This window comes from Oncorhynchus clarkii, chromosome 17, assembly GCF_045791955.1.
Source record: "Oncorhynchus clarkii lewisi isolate Uvic-CL-2024 chromosome 17, UVic_Ocla_1.0, whole genome shotgun sequence".
Taxonomy (NCBI): Eukaryota; Metazoa; Chordata; class Actinopteri; order Salmoniformes; family Salmonidae; genus Oncorhynchus; species Oncorhynchus clarkii.
In genome coordinates, this window is record NC_092163.1 from 45,824,616 (window position 1) to 45,835,476 (window position 10,861).

A 10,861-nucleotide genomic window follows, 5' to 3' on the forward strand; every position below is an offset into this window, starting at 1 on the left:
CACACACTATGGTCTCACAAGGGGTCTGAGGATCTCATCTCGGTACCTAATGGCAGTCAGGCTACCTCTGGCGAGCACATGGCTGTGCGGCCCCCCAAAGAAATGCCACCCCACACCATGACTGACCCAGCGCCAAACCGGTCATGCTGGAGGATGTTGCAGGCAGCAGAACGTTCTCCACGGCGTCTCCAGACTCTGTCACGTCTGTCACGTGCTCAGTGTGAACCTGCTTTCATCTGTGAAGAGCACAGGGCACCAGTGGCGAATTTGCCAATCTTGGTGTTCTCTGGCAAATGCCAAACGTCCTGCACGGTGTTGGGCTGTAAGCACAACCCCCACCTGTGGACGTCGGGCCCTCATACCACCCTCATGGAGTCTGTTTCTGACCGTTTGAGCAGACACATGCACATTTGTGGCCTGCTGGAGGTCATTTCGCAGGGCTCTGGCAGTGCTCCTCCTGCTCCTCCTTGCACAAAGGCGGAGGTAGCGGTCCTACTGCTGGGTTGTTGCCCTCCTATGGCCTCCTCCACGTCTCCTGATGAATTTGGCCTGTCTCCTGGTAGCGCCTCCATGTTCTGGACACTACGCTGACAGACACAACAAACCTTCTTGCTACAGCTCGCATTGATGTGTCATCCTGGATGAGCTGCACTACATGATCCACGTGTGTGCGTTGTAGACTCCGTCTCATGCTACCACTAGAGTGAAAGCACCGCCATCATTCAAAAGTGACCAAAACATCAGCCAGGAAGCATAGGAACTGAGAAGTGGTCTGTGGTCCCCATCTGCAGAACCACTCCTTTATTGGGGGTGTCTTGCTAATTGCCTATAATTTCCACCTGTTGTCTATTCCATTTGCACAACAGCATGTGGAATTTATTGTCAATCAGTGTTGCTTCCTAAGTGGACAGTTTGATTTCACAGAAGTGTGATTGACTTGGAGTTACATTGTGTTGTTTAAGTGTTCCCTTTATTTTTTTGAGCAGTGTACATTTAAACTCAGTTTTTCACAATTCCTGACATTTAATCAAAAGTAAAAATTCCCTGTCTTAGGTCAGTTAAGATCACCACTTTATTTTAAGAATGTGAAATGTCAGAATAATAGTAGAGAGAATGATTTATTTAAGCTTTTATTTCTTTCATCACATTCTCAGTGGGTCAGAAGTTTACGTACACTCAATTAGTATTTGGTAGCATTGCCTTTAAATTGTTTAACTTGGGCCAAATGATGCGGGTAGCCTTACACAAGCTTCCCACAATAAGTTGGGTAAATTTTTTCCCCATTCCTCCTGACAGAGCTGGTGTAACTGAGTCAAGTTTGTAGGCCTCCTTGCTCGCACACACTTTTTCAGTTCTGCACACAAATTTTCTATAGGATTGAGGTCAGGGCTTTGTGATGGCCACTCCAATACCTTGACTTTTTTGTCCTTTAGCCATTTTGCCAAAACTTTAGAAATATGCTTGGGGTCATTGTCCATTTGGAAGACCCATTTGCGACCAAGCTTTAATTTCCTGACTGATGTCTTGAGATGTTGCTTCAATATATATATATATATGCACATAATTTTTCCTTCCTCATGATGCCATCTATTTTGTGAAGTGCACCAGCCCCTCCTGCAGCACAGCAACCCCACAACATGATGCTGCCACCCCCGTGCTTCACAGTTGGGATGGTGTTCTTCGGCTTGCAAGCCTCCCCCTTTTTCCTCCAAACATAATGATAGTCATTATGGCCAAACAGTTTTTTTGTTTGTTTTATCAGACCATCAGACCATCAGACATTTCTCAAAAAAGTCAGATCTTTGTCCCCATGTGCAGTTGCAAACCATACTCTGGCATTTTTATGGCAGTTTTGGAGCATTGGCTTCTTCCTTGCAGAGCGGCCTTTCAGGTTATGTCTATATAGGACTCGTTTTACTGTGGATATAGATACTTTTGTACCGGTTTCCTCCAGCATCTTCACAAGGTCCTTTGCTGTTGTTCTGGGATTGATTTGCACTTTTCGCACCAAAGTACGTTCATCTCTAGGAGACAGAACGCGTCTCCTTCCTAAGCGGTATGACGTGGTACCTTCAGGCATTTGGAAATTGCTCCTAAGGATGAACCAGACTTGTGGAGGTCTACAATTTATTTTCTGAGGTCTTGGCTGTTTTCTTTTGATTTTCCCATGATGTCAAGCAAAGAGGCACTGAGTTTGAAGGTAGGCCTTCCACAGGTACAGTGACTCAAATGATGTCAATTAGCCTATCAGAAGCTTCTAAAGCCATGACATAATTTTCTGGAAATGTCCAAGCTGTTTAAAGACAGAGTCAATTTAGTGTATGTAAACTTCTGACCCACTGGAATTGTGATTCAGTGTATTATAATTGAAATAATCTGTCTGTAAACAATTGTTGGAACATTGACTTGTGTCATGCACAAAGTAGATGTCCTAACTGACTTGCCAAAACTATAGTTTGTTAACAAGAAATTTGTGGAGTGGTTGAAAAACAAGTTTTATTCTCTCCATCCTAAGTGTATGACTTCAACTGTATGTCCAGCAGGTTAACCTAGACATCTTCTGCATAGTCAACTGTGAGTTTAATAGGCCTTGATATACAGTGCCTTCAAAAAGTTCACACCCCTTTACTTTTCCACATTTTCCAAAAAGTATTTTATTTTTTTCTGTAATGTTTCTTACGTTGTTAGCATGGAAAATGTTTTGTGTTATTTCATACAGCCGGGAAGAACTATTGGATATCAGAGCGACAGTAAATCACCAGCACTACCAGCATTACCACCAGGAATATGACTTTCCCGAAGTGGACCCTTTGTTCACACCCCCCAGGTCAATTGAACTGATTCCAGAGGCCGACCCAAAACAATGCCAGCGGAGGAGAGGTACTCAGAGTGGTCTTCTAGTCTGACTGAGGAGGCATGCACACCAACCAAACCACCGCATCCGAGTACATTACTCACTAATGTTCAGTCTCTGGATAATAGAGTTGACGAGCTCAGGGTGAACATTTCTTTCAAGAGAGTCATCAGGGATTGTAACATACTCTGTTTCACGGAAACATGGCTCTCTCGGGATATACGGTCCAACCAGTTGGGTTCTCAGTTCAAGAAGAAGGGCTGGGGTGTATGTTTCATGATTAACGACCCATGGTGTTATTGTGATAACATACAGGAACTCAAGTCCTTTTGTTCACCCGACCTAGAATACCTCACAATCAAATGCTGACCGGATTATCTCCCAACATAATTTTCTTTGTTTATAGTCACAGCCATGTATATCCCCCCTCAAGCCGATACCACGACGGCCCTCAAAGAACTTCACTGGGCTTTATGAAAACTGGAAACCATATATCCTGAGGCCACATTTATTGTAGCTGAGGATTTTAATAAAGCAAATTTGATAAAAAGGCTGCAGAAGTTCTATCAACATATCGACTGTAGTACTCACGCTGCTAAAACATTTGATCAGTGTTACTCCAACTACCGGGATGCCTGCAAGGCCCTCTCCCGCCCTCCTTTCGGCAAATCTGACCACGACTCAATTTTGCTCCTCCCTTCCTATAGGCAGAGACTCAAACAGGAAGTACCCGTGCTAAGGACTATTCAATGTTGGTCTGACCAATCAGAATCCACACTTCAAGATGGTTTTTATCACGCGGACTGGGATATGTTCCAGGTAGCTTCCCAGAATAATATTGACGAATATACTGATACGGTGACTGAGTTTATCAGGAAGTGTATAGGAGATGTTGTGCCCACTGTGACTATCAAAACCTACCCTAAACAGAAACCTTGGATAGATGGCAGCATTGGCGCAAAACTGAAAGCCCGAACCACTGCATTTAACCATGGCAAGGTGACTGGGAATATGGATGAATGCGAACAGTGTAGTTATTCCCTCCGCAAGGCAATCAAACAGGCAAAACGTCAGTATAGAGACAAAGTGGAGTCGCAATTCAACGGCTCAAACACAAGACGTATGTGGCAGGGTCTACAGACAATCACGGACTACAAAAGGAAAACCAGACACGTCGCGGACACCCACGAATTGCTTCCGGACAAGCTAAACATCTTCGCCCACTTTGAGGATACCACAATGCCACTGACACTGCCTGCTACCAAGGACTGTATGCTCTCCTTCTCTGTGGCCAACGTGAGTACATCATTTAAACGTGTTAACCCTCGCAAGGCTTTTGGCACAGACTGCATCCCTGGCGCGTCCTGAGCATGCACAGACCAGCTGGCTTGTGTGTTTGCGGATATATTACGTCTCTCGCTATCTGTCTTCAGTCCCCAAATGCTTCAAGATGGCCACCATCATTCCCGTACCCAAGAAAGCAAAGGTAACTGAACTAAATTACTTCTGTCTTCTATAAGTGCTTTGAGAGACTAGTCAAGGATCATATCACCTCTACCTTACCTGTCAACCTAGACCCACTTGAATTTGCATACCGCCCCAATAGATCCACAGACAATGCAATCACCATCACACTGCCCTATCCCATCTGGACAATAGAAATACCTATGTAAGAATGCTGTTCATTGAATAGAGCTCAGCATTCAATACCATAATACTCTCCAAGCTCAACATTAAGCTCGAGGCCCTGGGTCTTAACCCCGCCCTGTGCAACTTGGTCCTGGACTTCCTGACGGGCCACCCCCAGGTGTTGAAGGTAGGAAACAACACCTCCACTTCGCTGATCCTCAACACTTGGGCCCAACAAGGGTGCGTGCTCAGCCCCTCCTGTACTCTCTGTTCCCCCATGACTGCGTAGCCAAGCATGACTCCAACTCAATCATCAAGTTTGTAGACGACACAACAGTAGTGGGCTTGATTACCAACAATGACGTGACAGCCTACAGGGAGGAGGTGAGGGCTATGGGAGTGTGGTGCCATGAAAATAACCTCTCACTCAACATCAACAAAACAAAGGAGATGATCGTGGACTTCAGGAAACAGCAGAGGGAGCACCCCCCTATCCACATCGACGGGACCGCAGTGGAGAAGGTGGAAAGCTTAAAATTCATCGCCGTACACATCACTGACAAACTGAAATGGTCCACCACACAGACAGTGTGGTGAAGAAGGTGCAACAGTGCCTCTTCATCCTCAGGAGGCTGAAGAAATTTGGTTTGGCACCTAAAACCCTCAAACTTTTACAGATGCACCATTGAGAGCATCCTGACAGGCTGTATGGCAACTGCACCACCCGCAACCACAAGGCTCTCCAGAGGGTGGTGCGGTCTGACCAAAGAATCACTGGGGGCAAACTACCTGCTCTCCAGGTCACCTACAGCACCCGATATCACAGGAAGGCCAAAAAGATCATCAAGGACTTCAACCACCCGAACCACTGCCTGTTCACCACGCTAACATCCAGAAGGCGAGGTCAGTACAGGTGCATCGAAGCTGGGACCGAGAGAAGCTGTTTTTCAGTCTTTCTCAAGTCCATCAGACTGTTGAATAGCCATCACTAGCACAGAGGCTGCTACCTATATACATAGACTTGAAATCACTGGCCACTTTAATAAATGGAACACAGGTCAATTTAATAATGTTTATGTATCTTGCATTACTGATCTCATATGTATATACTGTATTCTATACTATTCTACTGTATCTTAGTCTATGCCGCTCAGACATTGCTCATCTTATATTGTATATTCTTAATTCCATTCCTTAGATTTGTGTCTATTGGGTATATGTTGTGAAACTGTTAGATATTACTTGTTAGATATTACTGCACTGTTGGAGCTAGAAACACAGGCATTTCGCTAGAAACACAAGCATTTAGCTACATCCGTAATAACATCGGCTAAACTCGTGTGTGTGACCAATAAAATTTGATTTGATTTATTGCAGCATTGTTGAACATTGTTATGCTGCCTTGGCAGATTTCTATTGTAAAGTGTAAAGCTCACACTCATGGACATGATGTTTCTCAAGGCAATGTCAGGGCTGATGCAGCTGCTAAGACAGTTGTTCTTGCAAACCCTAAGGGAATGTGCCTACAGACAGTTTCAGTTCCTTTTTCTGACTTAGTTACTGTAAATGGTGTGGCTGCCTTACAAGATGCTACTGATAACAAAATTAAATGGTAACGGACTGGGTATAATTGTAAACTACATGATGATGGGTTATGGAGGCACCAGAGCGGTCGCCTAGTGGCTCCCCCCAGTTTGTTGGTTTACCTCGGATGCATGTGTGTGTCGCATGTGTCCAAAGGGGGGAATGGAAAGTTCTTGTAGAAAAGAATGGTACACACCCAAATCTACTACAATCACCGCACAAATCTGTGCCCAATGTCTAATTTGTCAAGAACACAGAAAACCAAGTATCAACCTCTGTCTAGCCTACCAGTCCCCTGTGGCCCTTTAGTAAACATTTTAGAAGCCTCTTGGACTTAGACTTGGAACTCCAGTACCGCTTGCCATGCGGTAGCAGAGAGAACAGTCTATGACTAGAGTGGCTGGAGTCTTTCACAATTTTTAGGGCCTTCCTCTGACACCGCCTGGTATAGAGGTCCTGGATGGCAGGAAGCTTGGCCCCGGTGATGTACTGGGCTGTACGCACTACCCTCTGTAAAGCCTTGCAGTCGGAGGCCGAGCAGTTGCCATACCAGGCAGTGATGCAACCCATCAGGATGCTCTCGAGGACCCATGCCAAATCGTTTCACTCTCCTGGGGGGGAATAGGTTTTGTCGTACCCTCTTCACGACTGTCTTGGTGTACCCTCTTCACGACTGTCTTGGTGTGCTTGGACCATGTTAGTTTGTTGGGGATGTGGATGCTGTTACGGATACAGGTATCCTGTGTGTGTGTGTATTTCTTTTCTCTCCTCCTCATAGGTGGCAAGCATCATTCCCCAATCAGTCATCAATCAGTCGTTAATGAGAAGACACACCTCCTCCTGTTTCCAATACCCTATCACATTCCCTTTCCCTTGGTTTAAAAATCCTGTCTGTTGTTTGCTCGAGAGCTCAATCTCTCTTTCAATGCCATGTCTGTAGATCTCTTGTTTGGTTTTTGCAACTACATGTCACTTTGTCCCCACCTGTGAGTATTGGTTTTGTTATGGTGTTTGTTTGACGGTGGGAAAAGGGGGTACCAAGATAAGTCGCCCATCGGCATACATTACCCGTAGGAATACTTTGTATAAAAACACTAGTTAGAACTGGGCGGACCACCCACTGTATTTTTATTTATGTTAGTTAGCTGCTGGTGAAGTAAGCTAGTCTAGCTTAGGGGTCTTTTTGGATACTTATTATTTGTTTCCTTGGGTCCAGAAAAGGCCCCTTTTCCTGCTCCCCCCATTACCGTGTGTTTTCCAATAAACCCTGAGGGTTTGACGGTAATTTAGTTGTCTGTGGTTATTTCGTTCTCACTCTTACTTTTTCACTATTATAATTTGCATGAGTCATGTTACGGGTCTCGTTACCATCCCCCCCTAGACTGTCGGGCCAAAAGGGATTCGTAACAGATGCCAAGGAACTTGAAGCTCTCAACCTGCTCCACTACAGCCCATTCGATGAGAATGGGGGCATGCTCGGTCCTCCTTTTCCTGTAGTCTACAGTCATCTCATTTGTCTTGATCACATTGAGGGAGAGGTTGTTGTCCTTGCACCACATGGTCAGGTCTCTGTCCTCCTCCATATAGGCTGTCTCATTGTTGCGGGTGATAAGGCCTACCACTGTTGAACACCAGCAGACTTAATGATGGTGTTGGAGTCGTGCCTGGCCGTGCAGTCATGAGTGAACAGGGAGTACAGGAGGGGACTAAGCATGCACCCCTGAGGGGCCCACATGTTGAGGATCAGCGTGGCGGATGTGTTGTTACCTACCCTTACCACCTGGGGTCGGCCCATCAGGAAGTCTGGAATCCAGTTGCAGAGGGAGGTGTTTAGTCCCAGAGTCCTTAGCTTAGCAATGAGCTTTGAGGGCACTATGATGTTGAACGCTGAGCTGTAGTCAATGAATAGCATTCTCACATAGGTGTTCTTTTTGTCCAGGTGTGAAAGGGCAGTGTGGAGTGCAATAGAGATAATGGTGTTGATGTGAGCCATGACCAGCCTTTCAAAGCATTTCATGGCTACAGACGTGTGCTACAGGTCGGTAGTCATTTAGGCAGGTTACAATAGTATTCTTGGGGACAGGGACTATGGTAGTCTGCTTGAAACATGTTGGTATTACAGACTCAGACAGGGAGAGGTTGAAAATGTCAGTGAAGACACTTCCCAGTTGAGTACACTTCCTGGTAATCCGTGTGGCCCTGCAGCCTTGTGATTGTTAACCTGTTTTAAAGGTCTTACTCACATTGGCTACGGAGGCTACGGTATTTACAGTTTGGTTATGTGGTCACTAGTAGTGAGCTGGTCAACTGTTTGTTCACCCTACCGAAATTGCTAATAACCCATCCGTAACTGCCCAACTATATGATAAAGTGAAAATCTGAGGGCTGCACCCAACCCTAACCCGCGCTGTAGGCTATACAGTCAGATATGGCAGAAATATTTTTTTACAGGAGGTGCCTGATTCTTTTTTTTGTGCCTAATTAAGACATGTTTCTGCTTATAATTTCAGACATTTTTAGTCAACTTGTTTTCAGGACTTCTAGAAGTAGTGGGTGGAGGAGTCAGGCGCAGAGAACAGGGTAGTTAGATATTTATTCCCAAAGCAACAGAGTATCGGTCAATGCCACAAACAAGGGTGTTAAAAGACCCAGTCCAAAACAAACAGGACGAAACGGTTCGGGAAATAAAATCCACTAAAATCACACACACCAATAACAGAAAAACAAGCCCGCACAAAAGGCCTACCGGGTTTAAATAGCCCAAAACTAAAACCTAAACAAGAAACAGGTCCAACTAATCAGACAACACTAAATGAAACAGAAAAGGGGATCGGTGGCAGCTAGTAGGCCGGCGACGACTGCCGAGTGCCGCCCGAACAGGAAGAGGCACCATCTTCGGTGGGATTCGTGACACTTGTGTATAATTAGATACATACAACTTCTCTGTCATTAGAGTGCATTGCCCTAAAAGACTAAATAAACTCTCGTTCACCAGAATGTCATAAATTATAGAATGAATGCTTCACTTTAGTTAAACATTTCTCTGTTATCTCTGCTTCTTTCGCTGAGCTTTTTTTTGTTGGTACATTTCCAAATTATATTTGTTTAACTGGTTGTAAGGGAATAGAAAGCTAATGACCCAACATGTTGCTGGTTTCTGATAAGATTTCAGAATGAACCTGGAAGAATCCATTGAAGGGTTTAGGTAAACTGTCTGGGAGGTATGAGTATTTGTAGATGCAAGTGCACAGTTGGTGTACATTAATGTCATAAATAGACAAGATATTGAGATTCTTAAACAAAGGTGCAGATGGAGCCAGGTAATTAGAGGTGGCTAGTCTTGCAAATGTATTTTGTATGATTAATAATTTGTGTAGGTTGGAGGCATGTGTTCTGGCTCAGACAATATTTAATGTAAATGAGATATGAGTAAATTAAGCAATCAAATAGAGTTAGGAAGCAAGCCTAATGAACCAAACCACTAATCTTTCTGATGATACCAACAAATTTCATCACTTTGCTGCAGACAAATGTAATATCTTTCCCAGATAACTTTTCATTAATTACAACTCTGAGGAATCTAGTGGATGTGACGTGTTCCATTTAATTTCCACCAATTCAGATTCTGGCTCTTTTAAACTTTAATTATTATTTATTTTACAATATTTCTTATTCTTACTAGTGAATACAATGAAGTTGGATTTTTAACATTTTAAAGATCATTTTGTTTATCTGGAATCATTCACAAAATGTGTCCATGCCTGAGTTGGCGTCATTAATTAGTGAATAAATATTATTGTGTGATAAAATCAAATTGGTATCATCACCAAATAGAATGGGAAGTACAGTAGAAGACACAGCACCAAGGTCTTATATATATATATATATATATATTAGCACGACACAGGATATCTTGGCCCTGGTAGATGCACAGCCGTTCGCATAAATAAACTATATAACCAATTATATGTATAATCATGAAAACGTAATAATGCAATGTAGAAAGTAATATTTCATGATCAACTGTGTCAAACGCTTTGGATAATACTACCAAATACTAATTGAGTGTATATGTAAACTTCTGACCCACTGGGAATGTGATGAAATAAATAATTCTCTCATTCTCTCTACTATTGACATATCTGACATTTCACATTCTTAAAATAAAGTGGTGGTCCTAACTGACCTAAGACAGGGAATATTTACTCTGATTAAATGTGAGGAATTGTGAAATACTGAGTTTAAATGTATTTGGCTAAGGTGTACGTAAACTTCTGACTTCAACTGCATCATTTCACTTTGACATTATGGGGTATTGTGTGTAGGCCAGTGACCCAAAAAAATCTAAATTGAATCCATTTTAAATTCTGTAACACTGCAAAATGTTGCAAAATGTTGCAAAATGAAATGGATGTGAATACTTTCTGGAGGCACTGTAGATGTTGCTGTTATCCCATATACAGTGGTTAAGCTGTACTTTCTTTGTTTATAAAGCATAATGGTAACTTGAAAAAAGCTTGTTTTCAGTGAGATACTGGAGACAACGACCATTACATTAAACATACACCAATGATAACATAACGTAATAGATGAACCCTATCAGTCCCTAGAACCCAGCAACAATCTATTTATCTGACCTTGTATTTAGCCTCACAATGAAGTGTTTTACCATTTTCTTTTCAGGACAACCAACACACAACCATTTTACATAAACAGTTGCATCCATGAGTTTTGATGCTTGGATTTGACATGCCCAATGTAATATTGATTGTACCACATTGTTTGTATCGTGCT